This window comes from Pithys albifrons, chromosome 4, assembly GCF_047495875.1.
Source record: "Pithys albifrons albifrons isolate INPA30051 chromosome 4, PitAlb_v1, whole genome shotgun sequence".
Classification (NCBI taxonomy): Eukaryota; Metazoa; Chordata; class Aves; order Passeriformes; family Thamnophilidae; genus Pithys; species Pithys albifrons.
In genome coordinates this window covers 35,408,654-35,431,387 of record NC_092461.1, presented here as the reverse complement: position 1 = coordinate 35,431,387, position 22,734 = coordinate 35,408,654, and the positions used below count along the sequence as shown (strand labels likewise).

The window sequence follows — 22,734 nt, the reverse complement described above, 5'->3', positions numbered from 1 at the left end:
AGCTGTGCCTGCAGAGTCTGCAGTCTTTGGGGGAAATTAATCAGGAGGTATAGTTCAGTCACAGTTTGCAATGAAGCTGCCTCTGAATTTTGTCCTTTGATTAAAATATGAAAGCATCTTCCAGTGTGGGTCTTGCCATGCTCTTGTATTTACAGACCCTGGCAGATGGGAGTTGGGCCATGCACGCTAAGCTGTGGATGAACTTTCTAGCACCTACCTTGACAACAAATAACATCAGATACCATTTCTCTATAGCCTTGAGGGGGGAGATAAAATTCGTAAAAGGTGAGTGATTTGAAACAGTATTGTCTAAGCTAAAATTATCCAACTATTTAACAGAAGGACCAAAGGATTAGAGCAAAGAAACTGGATGTTCTGTTACTGTGCTGAGCATGATCAGGTTTTCACAAATGTCCCTGAGCTCACCAAACCAAGGGCACTCAGGACTGAAGTAGAGCACTCAGCACAATGAAGGAGCAGGCTCTAAATGTGCTCTTTGCCGAGATGATAAACTCCAAAGAAGGTACAAAAGGGAGTATATTTTTTAAAATGCAGAATTCTGAAAAGGTGTGAATAGCTTCATCAAGCAAACATATGAATATCAATATTCATATATTCATTTATAAAGCAATCACTGGTGAATTAAGTTGGGAACTTCAGAGCAGAATGCAAGGATGTTTTGTTTCCCTGAGTTTTTTAACTGCTTTACAAATTAGGTTCCACCAAAGCTAAGAAGCTCAAATAGTGGTATTGAGACCTGAATGAGTCAGTTCTGAAAAGACCAAGTTTTGTACTCTATTTTTTTTCCCTTGATGATGGTGCTATACATAGTTGACTAAGTTGTCTCCCTAACACTATTGAAAAGGAGTGAATAACTGCAGGGAATAGGGAATAGACTGCAGATCCTCCCATGAAACTTTTGAGGTTTCCTTATGACTACTTGATATGCCAATTTATGTCAAAATTAATCTCAATGCACTGGCTGCATATTCAGTGCAAAAAGATCAAGTGAATACTGAATCAGACCAAGTGCAAAGGAGAATAGTGCTGCATTTGGTACAAGCATCGTAGGAACGTCTCTCCATGTCTGTTTCAAAAAACATATATAAATAAAACAAATTCTTCTGCTGATATTTATGCTTCACAGTATCTTGACACCAGAAACTATTCCGCTTCAAGCAATTTTCTGGGCCTTTTTCTGTCTTTTCTAAATCACTGATGTGGAAGCTTTTGCTCCATGTAAGCTTTACAACATAGTTTCCAAAACCAGACACTTAAAGAAAATTCATTAATTTTTGCACAGATATAGAAACAAATTTTCCATTTTAAATGTGCATGCTGAGTACATCTGGGACCAGTTTGTCCAAGGAAAGGTGTTGGAACCTCATACTTGGCTATTTTATAAGAAGGAATTAAATGCCCAGAGCCAGGTTCTGAACATGAACAACACATACCTCAAACCAAGTGGAATTTGGGCGTATTCAGCCTTGCAAGACACAACTGAGGGGGGACCTTATCAATGTCTGTAACTATCTGAAGAGGCAGTGTCAAAAGGTTGGAGATAGGCTCTGCTCTGGGGTGCTGAGCAGTAGGATGAGAGGCAGAAACTGGCGCACAGGAGTTCCATCTGAAAATGAGGAAGAAATTCTTTACTATGCAGGTGACTGAGCATCAGAACAGATTGCCCAGAGAGGGTGTGGAATCTCCTTCATTGGAGATATTCAAGAATCATCTAAACACAAGCCTGTGAAATGTGCTTGATCAAGGAGATTGAACCAGATGAACCACTATGGTCCCTTCCAATCTTACCCATCCTATGATTCTGTGAATTCAGGTGTCTGAACCAGGAAAAGCTGCTTAGAGTTGTTGCTCTCAACTATCTCTAACATAAAATTTCAGCTCTTTCAGCTTGAACTCCTGCCTCAAATTCCATCAAGTTGGCAGGTGCCCTAGGGACAAGGTTTTGCCCTCCAGTACAGTTCTGATTTATACAGGGGTGCCTCCATAGCCAAGACCTTAGGTAATCCCATAATTATGCTTGGACTGTGTCTACTAAACACTGGAAGTAGGTCCTCACAGAAGGTGACTAGAAGAGGCAGTGTTATGACTCCCATCCAAGTGTCATATAGAAGCTCATGAAGGATCAAGAAGACCATGGTCTGTAAGGATTTTCATTCTTAGCTTTATCTTCTGGGAAAGATCCTTTCACTCAATGGTCCTGTACCCTGTTCCAAGGACTTACTGATTTGGGGTATAGCACTAGGAACTGAAACTGGAGCTGAAAGCTCTCCACTCTCACCAGAGTAAAAGAGAAATTTAGCTTGGTTAACTAAATGTGCAAGAAGCCTGGTCACACTTCTGAAATAGGCTCCCAGAGAACTAGTCACAGTGCTAAGTCTGCCAGAGTTCAAGAAGTGTTTGGACAATGCTTTCAGGCACATGGTGTGCTTAAGGGGGGCTGTCCTGTGCAGGGCCAGCAGTTGGACTCAATGACCCTTGGGGGTCCCTTCCAAGTGAGGCTGTTCTGTAATTAAGGAGCATTGCAAGGTGTATATCACAGAGGAATCTCCACTGAAGATTGCTATAAAGTCAAAGACTTTAAGCCTTTCCTTGATTCACCCTATTGGCTAAGTTTGAGACCTCTGCACAGCACATGGACCTCTGTGACTTCTGTTTCTGGACAGCTAACAATACCCAAACTTTCTATGAGTTCTGAATGCCAAATAATTCAGAAAGGAGGAAAGTGTCTTGTACATAGATACCTAAAAATCCAGAAATGTGATAATCAAGTTCCCCTTTCTGAACCCAGCCACCTTTTCCATAATCTTAACTAGAGTCAGAGCAGTGCTGCCTGCAGTAAAATAAAATAACAGTTGTGGGTGGAGTAGGTCCCTTAGAAACAATTCTATTCTCTTTCCAGACAGCAGTCTACAATTAAATTCAGGCTGTGAAGATGGGTAGAAAGCTGTATGCACTTAAGCACTTTCATTTATAATAGTTGGAAAAAGGTAGACTAATTGCTCTTGATAACAGACTGTGTCTTGAGAGGTGGGATGTGTGTGCATTTGCTTTTCAAGAGGGTGGGAAGATCTTTGTTCCACCTGAATGATTCAGTGATATCCATGAAGAAGATAGGAGTAAAGCCAACTCTTGTTTCTCAAATCAGGAGAGATTTGAAAGTGGAGGCTCTATGGCAAGGAGGAAGTTGTATTCTCAGTAGGAGAGAAGCAGAGTCTCAAGGTCTTTATATCTAACCTGTACAGTTTTGAGTTTCTCTTCCTCTTTTTTTTTCTTCATTGAAAGATCTGTATTCTGTAGCAGTCATGTAAAACCTAACTTTCCTTTGGCCCTTGCCCATGCTTAAGTTATTGAAGAGGAGAAGAAAGGGGATGTCTGGATCTAAAAGGTTTGAGAACAACCATGTTGAATGTATCAGGTTTAATCAAAAGGTTTAATCAAAAATCACAAGGCTTTCTTCTATTGACTTCACTGAGCATGGGATCAGACCCCATCTGAAACAGTGAACTAGGACTCCCAGAATAAATTGTCCTACTATTCTTTCCTGAATTTATGCAGTATTTTAAGAGCACTAAGGAAAGGTGACCCAGAAAACCTTGCAAAGAAAAGAATATCACTGCACAAAGAAAGATAAAACAGAAGCACATCCTCAGCTGAGTGTGGTTTAATTAGATGAAACACAAGATATGTTTGCTATCATTTAAAAGACACTCTGCACACTGGGAGATGAGGAGGTAATTTAAAATCTCATTGTTTGCAAATGAAAATGTAAGAAGAAAGGCATGTAAGCAAAGCCTTGTGCTGCATTAGGAAGTTTAAACAAGGTAAGTAATCTAAATTTGGATAAAAATCATGACACTGAGATAATTCATATATTTGAAAAATGCAATACACTTGGAAGAGGGTGAAATTTATAGATCTTTTATTTACTAATAAGAATGTAAGAGCTCTTCAGTATTAAAGAGCTGAGAGAAGTTTGGGAATGAAACAGATCTTAGTTGTAGAAGAGGAAAAATATCTGTAAAAATAAATCAGTATTGTATTTTTTGTGCTACAATTCAGGAATTGGAAAAATAATTTCCCTAAAAAATTGGCACATAATTAGCAGGATATACTAGGAAATTTCATTGCATATGGCTACAGTGACTGTCTTCCGTGGAAGGCAAAATTACTGATGTGTTTTGTGAAAGCAGTATAAGAACTTTTCTTAATTTCCTGAACTTATTAACAAAAAAGGTTGGGGAATGATTAAAAAAGAAAAGAGACTCTTCTCAGGAATTCACATTGAAGTTTTCGGATCTGTGTGTTCCTGAAATTGAAAAGAAAGATGTTCAGAAAAAGCAAGAGAGACATTAAATAGGATTAAATTTATTTTCGAAACTGACTTTATTAATGAAAGGTCACAGCATCAGTATGAATAATTCACTCCTCAGAGATCTGCCATTTCATCTGGCATGAAAAGCCCATTGCACAGCCAAGCCTCTCCCAAGTGTGGTCAACATATGGGACAGGAGTTGAAAGTGTTCTTAAAAATAATTCTACTGAAGAGATGCCCTTTGGTAGAGCAATCTACCATCACAGCTGTGAGAGTGGGATTTCATCACTAGTCGTGCAGAGATCAAATACCCAGAACTTGTTAAGAAAAAGAATGTTCTTCCAGACTCATACATCTCAGTGCAATTAACATCTGAGTTTCTACTTCAATTGCAGAGAGATTTTGTAGAGCGTGATATGAAGAGTTTCTACCCACATTCTGGAGGGTTAGAAGGTCAGGGCTGTATGACTGAAACAAAAATATGAGAAAAACTGATGTGAAGGTTGCAGCCAAAGGCAGCTAAAGTGAAGGTGTGAGGCCACCCTTGGGCTATATCCCTTAGCTTTCTGGTTACAGTGGACAGCGATTTTTTATCCTTGGTTTTTCGGAGAAGAAAGGTCTCTGGCAGAGGTAGAAAAGGCACTAAATGAAAGTAATTGAAGCAGAGTGAACTGAAGCTCTGTAAGTGGACATTTCAGCTCAAGAAATGGTCTACAGACAGCTATCCTTAGGGTCCCTGCCTCTGTCACAAAGAGAGGGCACAGTGCAGTGCCTCCCTTCTTCCTGCTGTGATACAGCAGCCGACTGTCAGCAGACAACTTCCCCTTCGGCAGCACGTGTTTTGCTTCAGTTGATTGTTGTGACTGTCAGCCTGCAAACACAGCAGATACTTGTGTTCACAGTGGTATTATAAGCTTCCTACTTCCAATCAATTTAGCATGGTCTGTGAAAACGTGCACACCACAGCTTCTTACACAAATACATGTCATCCATCAAACAATTCAGAAAAGTAGAAAACTCTTCAAAGTTTGTAGAACTGACTTATAAACCCTGTTTGCTTTGTGGAATATGTACAGAAGGCAAGTTAACTCAACAGTTGAAAGCACAGCATAAATTACATGTGGATAAAAGCAGACATAGATATACAAAAGCAAACAGGCCCTCCTTCCCCCAAAACAGACATGAGGATTATACTTGAAAGCAGTAGAGCATCCAACAGTATGTCATGGGTTATGGAGCTGGATCTAAAGTATTGGAATGTATGTTCTTTGGGATAAAGGGGATTCAACAATTTTTCATTATCATTAATCTCCCAAAAGCATATCTAAGAAAAAAAATAGCAGCCAGTAGCTAATTGGACACCTATTTTAAAATAAACCCAAAATTCATGTTGTTATTTTTTCTCCTGTAGTATTAATAAATATGAAATGTGCCAGACAGCAGGGGCTGGTAATAGAAGCTCTCTATTTGCAGAGCAAATGCAGCCCCATGTGTGCCTGTGCCAGGCTAGACAGCTGTTTAGCCTTCCTCCAGTATGGCCCTTGCCAAATTAAAAAAAAAATTATATTTAGGAATATCTCCTAAATATAAAGTATGGTCTTAAAGCACTCTTCAGAAGAGCAGCCATAACTTGAGGAAGTACATATGTGTCCTACTGCCTTAACCTGCAAATATAGAAGTAAACTGGCATTGGCACCCTCTGGAGTGCTGTTTCCCAAGCCTGCTAATTCCCATCCACATTGTTTTCTAAAACACTGTTCTTTTTAAAGAAACTAGTTCTCCTCCATCGCAGGTGAATGATATAATTCATAGGTTTGTGGTCCCAAAGGTTTCAGCCCAAAACAGCCAAAATCTCAGAAGGTCTGGCAGATATAATGGGCATGTCAGCAAGTCTTTGCCTGCAGATGCTGTGAAGACAATATTGTTTCAAGGAGAAGGTTGAGGAGGTCTTGCTTAGCACAGCCACCATTGCTGGGAACCCCTAGAAGCACTGATCCTTGGTGGACAATTCCCAGGACTCTACATTCACAGGCAACCATAGAATCACAGAATCATAGAATCGATTGGGTTGGGAAAGACCTCCAAGATCACATTCCTTGAGAATGGAACATCCCACCTTCTCTCTGCTTATCCTGTGCAACAAAAGACTTAATCTCTCAGTTTTCCACCAGTCATATGTGTAAGTATTGCTATGAAAGACAAAACCCCCTACTTCTATTTCTCTGTGAAGGTCAATAATAATGATCTCAGTCCTGGGGATGAAAACTGGAATACTTCATTGACTCTCAATACTCAATTTAAGGTCTCCCATGACAGCACACGCTAATAGGGAGGAAGGATTATGGTAACATATGTTAACTGGGGGATTATACAAGTTTTGGCTACGTTGCACAATTAGTTAATATTTTCTGTTCCAGGGATTTTACATGGGGGGAACGAAACAAAGGGTTTCAACATGAAGTAATAACATTCATCTTAAAGTCCATCTTTATCTTGGAATCAGAGACAGCTAATCAGCATGGCTGAACATCAACGAGACTTGTCCTTAGTGATGGGATTTTGTCTCAGCCTCTGTTGACCAAAGTTTACTGTTTAAGCTTGTCAGTTTTCCTGCTGTTGGAAGCTAAATTTTCAGAACCTGAGACAAACATAAGCACAAAACTGCATTAAACTGACCATAAAGTTGCTTTTTTTTTCTAATACATAGCAAGAGTCTGGCTGTTGTTTGTCCCAAGGATGTCTTTTGTTTAGGCTGTACTACAACGATGCAAGAATTACCATCTCACTATTTAAAAATGTCTGCATTTGTGTAAATAATGTATGTATATCTATTTAAACCAGTTGGAAAATTACATTGGAAAATCAGGTTTCTTTTATTTTCTTGAGCCTGTGCAATGTAAAAAGATCATTGGGTTAATTAATATGCCCCAAAATTCATTAGTGTCTCCTCCAATAAACTGAGATATTCATAGATCTGCATGCCATAGTTATTACTCTATTGAAAGAAACTGCAATGAGAATAATTTAGTGAAATTAATGAGAACAAAACTTGAAATATAAGCTTCATACTCAGGAGATAACACCAATCAAGGCCTGATAATTATCAGTTTGATATTTCAAAGTCTTAATTGCACCCAAGTCTATGCCAGTTCTGCAGGTTTACTGATCATCCTGCAGACTTGAAAACCTCTGGAAAAGCTTTAGAGACTGAATTTCACATTCTTGTTGCTAATTTCAGTGGCTCTGGTTGTGAAGTAAGGTAGTGGTGTAAATGAGCTATTCATGCTGTTTGTTTTAGATAAAGGAACATCTGAAAAAGACTTGGGCCTAATTTTACATTAAGGTTGTTTGCACTTTCCATTGCAACTGGTCTAAAGATCATCTCCAGTAGGCAATCTCATCTTTAGAGAACTGTATCTTTTTGCAATTCACATTGTAATTTTCTTTGATCTTTATTTTCTTTTCCCCTAGAGTAGATTGCCAAAACCAGACATACCTGTTAAAAAATGTGCTAAGAAAATTGCAACTTGAATGAGGACACTTACCTCTCTGAAATGTTAGCAAGACAACACACTGAAAACCACTAACTTCCCAATTGTCTAAGCTCTTCAAAATGGTTAAAAACATAGTCAATGACAAATTATTGACCTTGACCCTAAAATTTATTAGATGAAAATAAGAAATCCTCTTACAAACCTTGATCCACATTTTTTCAAGAAATGGGAGGCACAGTATCATAAATATGATTGGATAATTTTCTGTCCTGGGGTTATACATAATATGACGTTTGCTTTTAAAACCTTAGCACGAATTATCTTTAGCTATTAACCTTGAAATAAAACCAAAATAAAAAATAAATAAATCTAGCATTGAATCACAAATTCAATGGCTGCAAAAACTGTTTGCACCAATGACTCAGATTCTCACAGATGAGGACTGGACAGGACTGTTTGATTGGTTAGTTTGACTTTATCCTACTGTCAGGCACCTTCCACTCTTTCACTTCTATGCTGAGCTCAGTAAGTCACCTAACAGTAACTTCCAGAAAATTTCTTTTTCTTGTTTTGAAGACATTACAGGTGGAACATCCAGCTGGCCTTGATGATCAAAGTCTGTTTTTACTGTGGAGATTGCCTTGGCATCAGGTCCCAGCTATTAGGCTACTGGTGGGGAACCAACATTATTATCCTGTGTAGATGATGGAGGCAAAAATATTACCATCATGCCTCCACTCTGTTTTATTAAAACTGTGACATGAACTCAATATTCCTATTTTGTAGGGAAATGGATGACCCAGAAGGCAATATCCAGGGAAGGTGACATAATAATCCCTATTCAGCCTGTTGTTACAAGTACATCCACCTAGAGAAGGCACAAAAATTGCTTCAATTAGAATAGCATACTTTAGACCAAGCCTGCTAGTTTCTAAGCTGTAAGCACTGGGCTGAGACCATGTCAGGCATCCTCTGTGGCCCTTATCTACATAATCAGCCCAGAACCACAGAGGACTGATGTGCAGAGGTGTCAAAGAGTGAGTCGTGCTGTCCCTTGCTGAGGAGATGCAGGAAGGTGCTCAAGTGTCACCTGAGAGCTGTGGCCATCTGTTCAAGCATAGGAGTAGGTCCTTCTTCTTGAAGCTGGAGTTCATCACTAGAAGCAGTGCCGTCTCTCTCATCTACCTGTGGAAGTGTAAAGAGTTGTTTTTTTAGCGTAGCTGTGCTTTGGCTGATGCTATGAAGAACAAGAACCTTCCCTGGTAAACATCACTGCAAAATCCTCCCCAAGGTAGCACAGTGGTCACTTCAACAGAGATGATGGAGAAGCAACCCAAGGTGGAAGCACAGAGTGCCAGAAAACATCGCTCCAAGACAACAAAATGAAAGCAATACTCTGTCAGCTCCCTGAGATTGACTGAGCATCACTTTAAGTCCACTGATTTCAATTAGTAGCTCGGGACTAATTTCTCCTCTGATCTGCAGCATACCTCAGCTTCCTTCCTGGTTTATTGGGCCCCTTTCCTTTGACCGCAATTTTTTCTGGCTGTGGGCCGGAGGGAACATTAAGCACCTGAATTTCCAAATTTAATTACAGTGTTTAAATAATGATACAGAGCATCGATTCCATTTACTCACAATGGCACAAACCAGTTTTAAGTATTTAACACCTGGGGCAATTCCTGTCCTCCTGCTCTCTGTTTAATCACCTTCTGCCAATTAGAAAAATCTCTGAGAGACTGGTCTGCTTTGTACCTCAGGCACTGCAGCAGCTTTTATTTAGTGTTTTTGTCCTGGAGAGAAAAATTTGCTTGATATTAATTAGATGGTGTATTTGAATCTTTATATGACAACCTACAGCTCACTCTGAACTGCTTGGACACAGTCTGAGCTGAGTTTATAACTAGTGCATTTACAAACTCTCTTGGCTGGTCTGGCTGCACAAAAGCACTCTGAAACAGGGATATGTGGGTCTTTGCAGACAAAATAATGTCCAGAGTGCTCCAAGCATATCTGATGCAGGACAATCATATGTTTCAACCACATGCCCCAGTTCCCAAGTACAATGTACCCTCAGAGCCCCAGGATGCTGCCCAGAGATGTGTGCTGTTTGCAGCTGGTGAGGTGCTCTTGGTTCCCATGTCCTGTGAGTCCACACATGTCCTGCATCCTGGCCAGCTCCTAAAGGAGGTGGCCTGTCCTAGAATGAGCCAAAAGTTGTCCACTTTCTACTTTCTGTTTCCACCTAACTCCGGGAAAAAGCCATCCCAGAGCTATAGATAACAGCAATGTGTCAGCACACCTGTGCCACAGAGCTTGGAGCTTTCTAGTTTAATGAGACCAAACAGGACACTTGTTACAGTTCTCACACTTTCCCCAAGGCTCAGGCCAGCTGAAATTCCTTGTCATGTTTCTTTACATCAGCAAATACTTCCCTCCCTGTCTACCCTGGCACAAAATCACCCTTCATGCAGCCGCAAGTCCTCTGCTCATTTTCTCCTCTTGTCTGACTGATGCTTGTATACAGTCACTCTCAGTTAAATGCAGTTAAATGCCTCCCTGACATCCGATCCCGTCAGATCTCGGAAGCTAAGCAGGGTCAGCCCCGGATTAGTACTTGGATGGGAGACCTCCTGGGAAATGCCGGGTGCTGTAGGTTCTAGTCCTGAGGACTTCAATGTCACTGTCCAAGCTCACTCGGCCGTGGCAGATGAACCTCAGGACTTAAACAGTGGGGCCAGTTCTGCGCATGCTGTGCCTCACCTAAAACTCCACTGCGCAGGCTGGAAGGCCCCACCCACATGGGGACAGCCCTTCCCAAAATCTTCGTTCGCGAAGCTGAGCCACACACACAAACACAGAGTCACTCCCAAAGATCATCCATGAAGATAGTCTTTCTGTGCCATACTTTTCCCCCTGTTGCTCTTGGCATCTTGCTTTCTGTGCCTTGCAAGTGCTCACACACACCCAGGGAAACAGAAGGATCCTGCCTTGGGTTCAGCTTTGTGGGTAGCACAGTTTGGTTTGACCCTTCTGCTCTTGAAGTCCATAGCAAAGGCCTCTTTGATACAGACACAGCAAAGCTGTGCTGTTATCCCTGTGCCAGTGCTGCCAGTGAGAGGCTGGGAGAAAAAGAAAGCATGGGAACTGGGAGGGAAAGGCAGATACAATGCATTTAAATTTATGTCTTTTCCCTTCTTGGGACTGAAATCACAGGGTTTCTTGTCTAAGTTTCCTGTACTGACTCAACAAAACAATCCTCTTTATGTTCTCAGTGTCACATTTGTTCAGTCACTCACCTAGAAGAGGATAATATTGCAGCTTCCTTGAATTTATTAAGAGGAGATTTACATTAATAAGTGTCCTCTTGACATCTCTTAATACTGACTTGTTATACTGCTGCAGCAGCATTCCCAACACTGTACTTAGTCAAGAAACATCCCACCCCTGCTGCCCTGGCTGCTCCCCAGCTCAGCAGAAGACAAGTCTCTTCCCTCACCCTTTGCAGTTGCTAATAATGTCACTTCCAGGCTGACACTGCCCTGACAGCCCAGTGCAGGGCTCGTTGCATCCACCTGGTAGATAGTTTTCCTCCTACTAGCTATTCCATCCACCATTCATGAGTTCTTGCTGCCACAGAGCTTCACAAAAGAACTGATTTGCTCATCTGCACCCCAGGGACAGATTTACTTACTACAGACATCTCTTTTTTTCTGTCCTTATCTCCTCCAAGATCTATTAGAGCATCCTATCACCCAGAGAATGTGTCATAAAGCTGCAGATCTCATTTGGCTTTCGTTGCAATAACCCTCATGCTTCTATTTAATCCTTTTCAATGTCTGCAAGTTTGCTCTCATCCTTAATAGTTCCTAGCCGTTTCTTCTGCCAGGTGAGTGTCTTATGCTCCCTTTAACTCGACAGCAGGAGCAAAGGGGGCTGCAGAGCTTTTTGGATATTGTCATATCCCCTTGATCAGAAGTTTCGCTCCTGACATGAGGGCAAGGAAATTCCTATCAAGTCCAACTGCTCATTTTTATGTTGAAAATGTCCTAGCAGAGGCTCTCTGAAATAGGTTCAGTTATATCAGCCTGGTACAGGTTATTCAACTGCACCTATCCTTTTTTTTTTAGTTTCTCTGTTATCTTTGAGATGAGATGGATCTTCTGACATTTGCCTTATTTAGGCATCCATCTACATCACAGATCTGCAATAAAACATGAAACGTACCTGCTGAAATCATATCTGAATTCCTTATACCACATTATATCTTATTCATCAAGAACACCTTCTTGATGATGTGGCATTTTCCTCCTCTGAAGTTGAATTCCCATCTTCCCCTTTACCAGCTGTTCTCTGGTTTTAACACCAGAAAGTTCTGGAGGCAGTAAAGTGTTTTATGAGGTGGTTGGGTTTTTTCTCTGTGTAACTACTTGCATTGCAATAAGATTTTTAGTTCTCAAATATAAATATTAGCAGAAAGGTGGTGGGACAAACCATAACATCAAGCTTGTGTTGTAGCCTTAATCACTTCTTTAAGCACTGCATTCCTAAGAATAACATTTTTTTTTGCTTGTTTGTTTGTATTTTCTAAGTTATATTTTTATACTAATGCTGTCATTCCTCTCATACAAATAATATCAGAACAAAGGTGTAAAATGTTCCCATTTCACTTGAGGGCCTTTTATATTCACTTACCACTCAGATGTGAATGGCTATACCAGGGGCACCATCTGGAGAATCGTGGGCAAATGTCCACTCCTCCTTCTCCTGTTTCCCAGGGCAACATTCCAACCTGAATTGATGGAGGGCTGTCACAAGGAGCCTGAGGTGTGAACAAGCCCTTCATATCAATGGAGCCTTGAATCTTAAGATTAATGTAGGGGGAGGAAAGAACTTTCCCCAAAGGCTTTGGCACACTCACATAATTTGTAAATGCAGTTACTGTAATGCTATGCTCCACTTGGTATATTTGCATGAGCAACTGGTCTATCTTTAGTTTAAAGAGAGTCTGTTTAGTGCATGTAATATGAGGCTCAAACTTTACAGATGAAGACTACAGATCATGGCTAAAAGTTGTAATTCTCTTTCATCTCTGAGTGCATTTGCCATCTCTGCTATACATGGTGCATATGGAGAAAATCTCGGGGCTCCAATTCCATGGGACAACCTGCAGTGAGTGAGTTACAGCTCCATACTGCAATTTTTCAGATGGTTTTTGCTGGAAAACTTCCCCAGAATATAAAATAACATAAAACATCAGACTCATCTATTAGTTTTGAAAAATAGAAAGCACAGACACAGCAAACGAAAACTGGAATATGTGCATACATTGAAGGCCTCCAGAGGAACAGGCATGGAGGACTGCTGGGAATCAAATTAGGTTCAGGAAAGATCTGATAGAGATCTATGCTCTTGGGAGAAGGGAAGGGACAGATATATTGAGAAAACTTGCATTTTATTCAGGGAAAACTATATTTTTCTCCTTCATCACTCTTCTTTTCTCACAATGTATTCATTCCCTCTGGTCTGTGAGATTATATGTTGAACAGGAATTGTCACACGGGGTCAGTGCCCCAGCTCTTCACTCTTGCAGTGTCTCCTTACTCTTAAGGGCTATTCTTGATTGGAGCAGAAGCTTGTACACTTGGTCTGTGTATGGACTTTACCTGGTGAAATGCTCCTTTGGCTGGTTACAGAGGGTTTTCAACTGAGAAAATGGTGGGAATTTACGCTCTCAGTTTTAAGATTTCCCTTTTTTACATTAAAAAAGGGCAAACTGATTTGTTTACATATGCATCAAGCTTTTTATTATTGTTCTGGAGGCTCACAAATTTCATATGAGGATAGATCCCCTGGGGTTTATAGTGTAAGTGATGACACAACTAGCCAAAGTAGTAGGCACACCAAAATGGAAAGCCAGAATACAAACAACAGGCTATGAAGGCTACAATCATAAAACAAAATGAGGCAATAAACCAAAAAGAAACATTCTCTGAAGTTGGTTAGTTCATTTCTGGTGGCTTCAGCCAAAATATTTAGACGGATGTAATTGCAACCACAAGCCATCCAGACCTGCATTTCAGCAGATAATCCCTAGAGACAGTAGGCCTATCTTTCTCCACAGATAACACTAAACAGCTAACTAGTCAGGTAAAATTTATGTATTTCATATTTAATCCAGCAGATATGGTATACGGGCAAGTTAGCAGAGCATTCTAAATAGGAGAAAGAGTAAAATGGAAAGTGTCTACACTATTCCAATCGTGTCTTTATCTTGCAGCCTCTCTGACATAATTAAAATTTGTTGGACTATTTATAGGTAATATTAGGTCTGGATGAACATGAGTCTATTAACTAAGTTCTTCCAACAGATAGATAAGCTGTCCTCTGTGGTTTGTGCTATATTAACATCACAATGTTGTTCCCCAGTGTAGGCTGCAGGATGTAGACAATTCAACCACTATCCCTATCTGAAACAATTACTTCACATACCAAAGAGTAATGAAGGAATTCTGAAGTGTTTTCCCCCTTAGCTGTAACCAACAATATCAAAAAAGATCAAAGGAAAGCTTTTCCCCAGATGTCACACTCCATTTCCACTTAATTTCCCTTGCTTGGTTTGATTGATGCTCCCAGCTAAGGAAAAGAGTCCTGTTTTTCTGAGCTGATTTTCTGTCTCAAGTGTAAACAAGCAGAGATGTGTAGGCTGGGTAGCACAGAAAGCCAATGAGCTAAAATCAAATTAAGGATATCAGAATTGAGTACACTCCAGAGTCCTCTGGGAATGAGAAAAGCATCAACATCTTTGAGGACGGCCACCCACACTGGTGGCCTGATAAAAGTCCAAAGAGTTGGGCTATGTGTGGCAACCCTATATATAGCATGTAGCAAGTATAAACAGCATATTGTGTTCTCTTTCCTGGTCAAGCTCAAGCCCCATCCTAATCCTGATGTTGTCCTACAAGCAGAGTGAGAGAGAGGTGCCTTAGAGCAGAGCACAAAAGAGGACGACACTAAGGAATCACCAAGTACTGACATTTCTCTTTGATCTGGGAATTTGAGATATCCAAGTCCATGTATCCCATCCATTTGCACAAGACATCATGTTAAAATATGACATTTGAGTTTTTGAGGAGACATATCTCTTCCTCCTTAGTCCTCAGATTCAACTCCACATCTTTTACCCTTCCAATTCTCTCCTCCATCCCACCAGGAGGAAGTAAACAAATGTCTGTGTGGTGCTTAATTGTCAGCTGGGGTTAAATCACAAGAGTCCTTCTTGGGACATGTTGTGATGCTCTAAGTTGGAATGTGCTACACCAAATTTATTGTTGCTTAGCTATTAATCCGCAGGCTCCTGTGCTTGCCATGGGGCTTGATTGCTTGACTGTAAGTTAGGCTTGTGCTCATTAGTGGCTGCTTTTTGTTTTTACTTCTTGTCAAGGTCTTTTCAGCTCCTCACACCACCCTACCAATGAGAAGGCTGGGGGTGCACAGGGAGTGGGAGAGGACACAGCCAGGACAGCTGACTCCAGGTGATCCAAGGGATATCCCAGACCATACAGTGTCATACTCAGCATATAAAGCTGGGGAAGAAGGAAGTGGGGAATGCTCAGAGGGATGATGTTTCTGTTCCCAAGTCACCATTGTGTGTGATGGACCCTAGCCTGCCTGTCCATGGGAAGTGGTGAATGAATTCCATGTTTTGACTTTCTTGCATGTGTGGCTTTTGATCTACCTATTAAACTCATTTTTATCTCAAGCCATGAGTTTTCTCACTTTTACCCTTCTGAATTTTTTCTCCTATCCCCACTAGTGGGGAGTGAGTGGCTGTGTGGCACTTGGTTGTCAGCTGGGGTTAAACCACACAACACTATTTTTGTCAATTGTCCTGCTGCTTGCTTTAAAATTATGGCTGGAGGAAGCAGTGGGCCTGCTGTTAGCCAAGTGATTAGTGCACGCCTCCAGGGACTGCCTGTTCAGGTTCACAGTTCCCTCCAGCTGAGATGTGCCCTGTGGTACTCACAGCCTTGTTGTTATTCCACCACAGCCCTGCTGCCACTCCTGCTTGGATGCAGCTCAAGACACCGAGGCTGGTGGCTGCTCACAGGAAGAACAGGCAGAGCTGAGCCTGTGTCTCCTGTGGAGCCCATTGCATGAGAGTCTTGTCGACACAACAGCGCAGGACATTAATACCTCTCAAAAAAATTAATTCCACCCTATTGACAGCACCTAGAGTAGCTGCAAGAGTAACCACTAAATAATGTAGAATGTAATATTAATATCAGTTAACTAGGAAAACAGCATTAACATACAGAAATTCAATTTAGCTTATGTGCTACCCGGTGACTGAAGGGCAAGAAAAGGGTAAATGTGCCTTAGATCATAACAATGATGATAGTTTCCCCTAATAAAATGTATTACCGCCATCAGAAGCACTTGATATATTTACAACCAAGTCTATATCGTCCCTTTGCATCTGCTGTGACTTAATTATGATGGTAGCACCAGCCTGCTAATATTGTTTTGAGCTGGCTTAATTTGTCTTTCATAATTTAGGTAAATTACAGGAGGTGAGAGGGGCTGAATGAGTAACCTTATTAACAGAGCGATCTTCTTCAGGATGCAGGCCAGATGAAGGTTAAAGAAAAAAAATGCAACAAAACCAAAAGAAAGCTAAATAGTGCAGGCTGAAACTTTCCCTTTTACATGGCTGCTCTCATAACAAAAAGTTAATTTACTTGTCCACTGAAGTTATAATAATCAATATTTTTATTACTTTTTTACTTTTTTTTGGTCTTCAGGTCAGTACATTTTTGACAATATAAGATATGAACCTCACTCAGTGGCCATTATTTGTATTTATGGTATTGTAGATCATCCTTCCACAAAGAAAAAGAATAAAAGAATCATGCTGCTGAAAATTATACTGTCCACATTATAGCTTTTCCTTCTATTAAAAAAAAAGAAATAAAAAAATGGTATTTGTGGAAGATTTTAAGCTTTTTCTTGTATCTTTCTCACTGGTGCAAATGCAAAGTCATCTCATTAAAATGTATTAAATTACCCTGGCATAAAATTAATATGGGAGTAGATTTGGGCCCATGCTTTCTTGTATGCATTCTGATGTATCAAAACTGCCTCTGCTACATCAGGAGCTGCATTCATGTAATTCAGGAAAGGATAGGGTCTAACACACTCTGATTACCCCTGTATCAATTTCCACTGGCAGCACTAGTCTATACTATTGAATAAGTTATTAGGCTTTGATCGATTTTTCTTACTACAGTCATGAATTTTATACTTGAGGCAACTCCTGTAAAGGAAAGAGAAGTGATGCCACAAAACAGGACCCCAACTTGTCACAAGAATAAATGAATCAAAGCGGAAAAAAAGATGGTCATGGCTGCCCTGTATTTAGCAATGACGTCAGCTGCTATCTTTGTCACTATCACTATGGAGGAATTCAAAGTACAGAGGCTGTTATACTGTGGGGGACCTTCTTGCAAGCACACGGTATCAGGAAGAAAAACAGCATACAAAGTAATAAAACTGTTTGTGAACATCTAGAAGACAGTGAAGCAGCAGGTTTGTATTTGCTATGTGTCACATCAGAGAAATCTAATACTGTTTGTGAATGACCCGAGTTGGAGAAGAAGCAGCAGGTACCATGTATCCAGCCTCTACTAGGCACCTTTTTTTCTTTTTTTAAATGCACAATGGCATCAAAATTTAGCTAGGGAAGAGTGGTTTTGAATGAGCCCTTCTAGTGTGAGCCTCAGAAGAGCTACCCAACCAGCTCAATGTCTAACTGGGACAAAGTATCTTGTTCCCACCACAGCATGCCTGTCACTGCAATTCCCTCATTTTCCACTCATGTTCCTGTGTTACAGGGTGTTTCTTATTAGTAGAAGAAAGCATTTCATAGAATCATAGAAAGGTTTGTGTTGGACAGAATCTTAAGTATCATCTAGTGCCAAACTCCCCTTGACAATTTAAAGCCAAAAAATACTAGACTTCCATCATCCTTCTCCTCTCACCAAGTGCAGCCTTAGGAGATTAGATCTCCTATATGTTTCTCAGAAAAAAACAGTAAACCCAGTCAGATCCTACAAAACTCCTAGTCTCTGGACTTTAGGCAAAGAGACAACCTCGTTCATTTCTAGACATAAGCAAGAAGAAACTTAAGGCAGTTGCAGCTGACAGCTTGTATATCAATTTGAGGAGAAATAACAAAGAAAGTTTCAAGTCTATCAAAAACACAGGGTTATAAGGAAGTTAATTATTACACATAAAGATGGTAATACACAGATAAGGATAAACCATAACGGTGCCCTTCACACAATCCACATAAACATCCTTGACACTGTCAGACCAGATTAGACTACATAAGATTATTTTGTTGGTTCTACTGTTTTGAACTCATGTCATGGTTCTTATATCCGTTTTGATATTGTGGAAATAAGAGAATAAGTTCCCTTTATTTTTCAAGTTCTTATTCTATTTCAGAGAGGTATTTCACCACAAGACTTTAGAGTCAGTCTGTTTGGGGCAGGCTGGATATACTCATAATGGACACGTGATTTACTTGATACCAGAGAGACAAAGACAGATATGCTGTATTTATCCAGAAATAAGACCTTTTTTTAATGATTCACTGCCTGTCCTGAATAAATAATTTTGCATATATAATTTGTTTCAAGATGGATGTGCTATTGCACCAATATTAAAGATAGTGGAGTGTAACCTCCCCAACATAAATCACCCAGTTGCTGTGAGGGATGCCACCTTGTACAACAAAAACGGGAGCTTAGGAAATTAGAAAGAAGATTAATGTCATGTTCTGATGCTCTTGCATAGAAGTTATATATAGCTTGAATCTCTACTGCTTCATCTTTCCATACCTGAGGTAAATTGGTTTATGGAACATCCAGATGCACATAAAGAAAGATTAGGTACAGTAAACATTTAAATTAATCTGTCTACTGTGTCCAGAATCAATACTAGGATGTAGATTTTTAGTGCTTTGAGCTAAATTCCTCACTAATGAGAGGCTTATTTTTCACTTAATGGAGTTTTTCTGAAATTCAAGTGTCTGCCATCTCATCTGATCACAGCAAGTAACCTTCGTCTTTGAAGATAAATCAAGCTTATTTGATTTAAATCCAAAATTATCTCCTAACAAGGTTCACTGATAAGCACTGAAGTTCTGTGGAAAGGGAGACTTCAGTGTGGCAGCCAGTGACTCCACTCAATGTATGGATGCACTAGATGCTGTGTGAAGGTGTGAACACTCTCTGCTTTGAGCTGGCCTTGGCCATCTTAGGGTGGCACAAAGCAGAAAGAGATCAGGCTAACATTGTGCTGATGGAGTCACACAGGTTTGCATATCACCTGGGCTGGATCTGGAGGCTCAGAGCATGAGTTTATTGCTCAGTCATCATCATGTAAACAGGCCCACTTTCTGGGTGCACTATAAAATTACCGGGAATGTATCTGTGGTTCCTTCTCTGAAGTGCTAAAAACAAGGAGGGCCAAGAAACCTGACTGATGTTAAATGCTAAAAAGCCAAAATGCTGTGTCAAAAGATATTATCCTCAAAGCTTTGCCTTTGTAATTACAGTTTACTTCTTAAATACATATGAACGACATTCCAGCACAACACACTGTATTATCTACCAGATGCTGCCCTGGGGACATAGAACAATCTCTAACATAAAGGAAAGAGTTCATTTTCCATAACAGTTTGAAATTTCAGTCTTTAGATAGATTTAAATTAAAATAAATTCATCAAATTCACATAAAATACTGAGTCAAAAGCTTGCAATTTCTCTCAGTTTCTTCATGATGAACTGGACTGGTCTGCTAAGTACAATTGTAATGGGACATGGGTCGATGTGGCAGCCAAGAAAGCTGCTTTAAATTAGGAATTATTTTAGAATGTGGATACTGCAGCCTTATCAGATCTTCTCAGATCAGTAGTTTAAAATAAATTGGGTCATTAGAATGTGTAGTGTGGTTAATGCTAATGAGTTGGTTGGTTTAATTACTTGAGAAAAACAGCTCTAATCATTGGAGGGTAGGGTTTTCCTTTTTTAGTTTTCTTTTTCTTTTTTTTTTTTGTTTTTTGTTGGGTTTTTTTTGCTTTTTACCTAGTATCCCTGATGATACTAACAATCCCTGTGCTAAATTTGTTGTGATACAACCTTGAAAGTGTTAAGGAGATAAAAATTAAAACCACGCTGAAAAGCTGTGCCTGATGCTGATTTTCTGATTCATGTTCTCTCACCTCTCTTCCTTGCCAGATGGAAAGTAATACCCAAAGACTTTCCAAGCTCAGAAAAGCCGTGAAGATATGAATTAACACCCCGATCTATTTTTAAATGGAGAGAGTGTTAAATGTCATCTGGGAGGGTCAAGTCTATTTACAATAGCAAGCTTAAGCTGTTCACTGCTCACCCTTTTTCCTTCATACTCTGTGGACTGAAGGTCCTTTGAGTTGTAACTTAGTGTCATGGGATTATTAGGAAAATAAATAAGTAGAAATTCTGTACATATTTTAAAACTTTAATCATGGGCAAGCTGATCTCCAGAAGACACCTTTGTCAGCAACCTGGTATTTTTCTGATAAGGTTCATCAATAAGTACATCTTCATAGACCCTGATAAAGTTTGTAAAACAAACTCAGGCCAATGAAATATCAGATATTGATAAGCCAGATCAGTCACACAGGGTAACCTGCTCCACTTAATAAATCAGGTCCATGTGAGAAAACACATGGAACCACCTAGGGCAAACCCTGCCCTGGATTGGATCAGAAAAGGGGAATACTTCATGAACTCTGATGAGCCAAAATCAGTGTGTGAGCAGTTGGAAGATTACTAGTGAAAGTGAGCAGGGGTGTGACCTCATCTGGAACCAGGTAACCAGCACCTGAGAGATTCATCTAACACTGGTGTTCACTGCAAATGTCAAACTATTTAACCTGCTAGTTTAATTTTCCTTTAAAAAGTGTATGAATCTATTAAAACATCTTCATAAAAGTACTTACCTAAAATACCTTAGCAAAACCTGCTCTGGTTTGCAGTTGGTTCACTTGGTACTCCTCCTGTGATAGTGGGCCCTGGCTTGCAGTGCCTGCCCCAAGAGATGTCGGCCACTGCATGGCACTGAGCCCACAGAGCCCTGACTATGGTCACAGTCAGTCTTGACATGGATAGTGACTCCTGGGATTCCCCAAAGACAACAAAATTTGCAAAACTTGTGACAAGATCAGCCTCAGCCACCTCTGTATTCATAGAATCATAGAACGGTTTGGGTAGGAAGGAACCTTAAAAACCATCTGTCTTGGGTTGAGCTGGCAAAATGCCAACTGTCTAGGACACAGTGAAAGGGGTTCCTCTCCCCCCCCAACCGGCCAAGGGAAAAAGAAGGAGAGGAAAAAAAACCCCTCAGACCAGGTTTATGCTGAAACTAACTACATGTATCTATACAGAAAAGAGAAAATTAAGAGGAAACTACAATATAACACACACTTACACAAGTTATGTATAACAAGAAATACTTTCCCACTTCCCAGTAAACACAAATTCTACAATTTTAACTACAAATCATTCTAGAGAAGTCAATTCTTCAGAGACAGACTTAAGCAGAGAGAAAAGCTAAGAACAAACATCTTACTTCCCTAAGATAACATGATGGTAAGCTGGTGCTCTGGGCTTGGGCCTCCCCATCCCTTCTGGGACGGCAGAGTGTCTTGCTGGGACTACAGCTGTGAAGCAACTGACTAAGCTACACCCACACACCAGCTCTTACCCCTTTTGAGATGATGCAATATGGTATGGAATACAGTATTATTGGCTAGAAGAAGTCAGCTGTTAGCTAGCTCAGCCCAGCTCAAGCCAGCTGACAACCCCAGGCCTAATCTGAACTTTAAAGCCTAACTTCTTGGCCTACTTGGCTAAACCCATAACACCATCTCATTCCTAACCCACTGCTGTGGGGAGGTTGCTCAAAGCCTCATCCAACGTGGCCTTGAACACTTCCAGAGGTAGAGTATCCACAGTTTCTGTGAACAACCTGTTGCAGTGCCTCACCACTCTTACAGGGAAAGATTTCCTCCTAATGTCTCACCTGAACCTATCTTCTTTAAGTTTGGAGCCATTCCCCCTTGTTCTGTCACTAGAGGCCCTCATAAAAAGCCCCTCTCCACCTTTCAGGTACTTGAAGGCCACAATTAGGTCATCCCAAAGCCTTCTCTTTTCCATTCTGAACAATCCCAATTGTCCCAGTCTTTCCTCATAGGAGAGGTGCTCCATTCTTCTAATCAACTTTGTGGCCTCCTCTGGACTCACTCCAACAGGCTGATGTCCCTCCTGTGCTGAGAGCCCCAGAGCTGGTTGCAGTTCTCCAGGTGGAGCAGAGTAGAGAGATAAAATTCCCTCCCCAGTCCTGCTGCCCACACTGCTTTGGATGCAGCCCAGGACTCGGTTGGCTTCTGGGGCTATGAGCACACATTGCTGGCTCATGTCCAGCCACTCATCCACTGTTGTTTGTCCCATCTCTAAATGTAGCATCATAAAGATTTTAAATGCTGCAGATTTCGAAAACTAAATATATGAATTACAAACAATATGTGCCAACTGAATATGAATAGCTACATTTATGCTGTGTGGGAAGTGCTGGGCATGTATGTCCCATAAGGTTTTCTGTCAGAAGGGCATTAGGTGAATACTAAATACCCCAAGAGCAGAGGGTGAAGTCTTGACCCTGCTCGTGTTTATTAGACCATATGCTTTGCTGCAAAGAGTATGAACGTTTCACGCTCCAGAGCTGAGAGCAACAGTCCCATCTGTTAACACAGCTCCACAACTACTGACTTCTGGTTTTGATGTGGGCTCACTACCG

General features: G+C 40.6%; 1 long non-coding RNA gene across 2 annotated transcripts; it reads right to left on the bottom strand.

The window, feature by feature from the left end:
- Nucleotides 1–4,000: 4,000 nt before the first annotated feature.
- LOC139670881 (uncharacterized) lies at nt 4,001–21,594 on the bottom strand. 2 transcript variants are annotated; one of them, XR_011697594.1, is made up of 3 exons: nt 20,879–21,594; nt 8,918–9,012; nt 4,001–4,327 (listed from the first exon to the last, which is right to left on the bottom strand). It is a non-coding gene; the product is annotated as an uncharacterized lncRNA (long non-coding RNA). The 2 variants fall into 2 exon arrangements; XR_011697595.1 differs by lacking the exon at nt 4,001–4,327 and adding an exon at nt 4,418–5,204.
- Between the last annotated feature and the right edge of the window lie 1,140 nt (nt 21,595–22,734).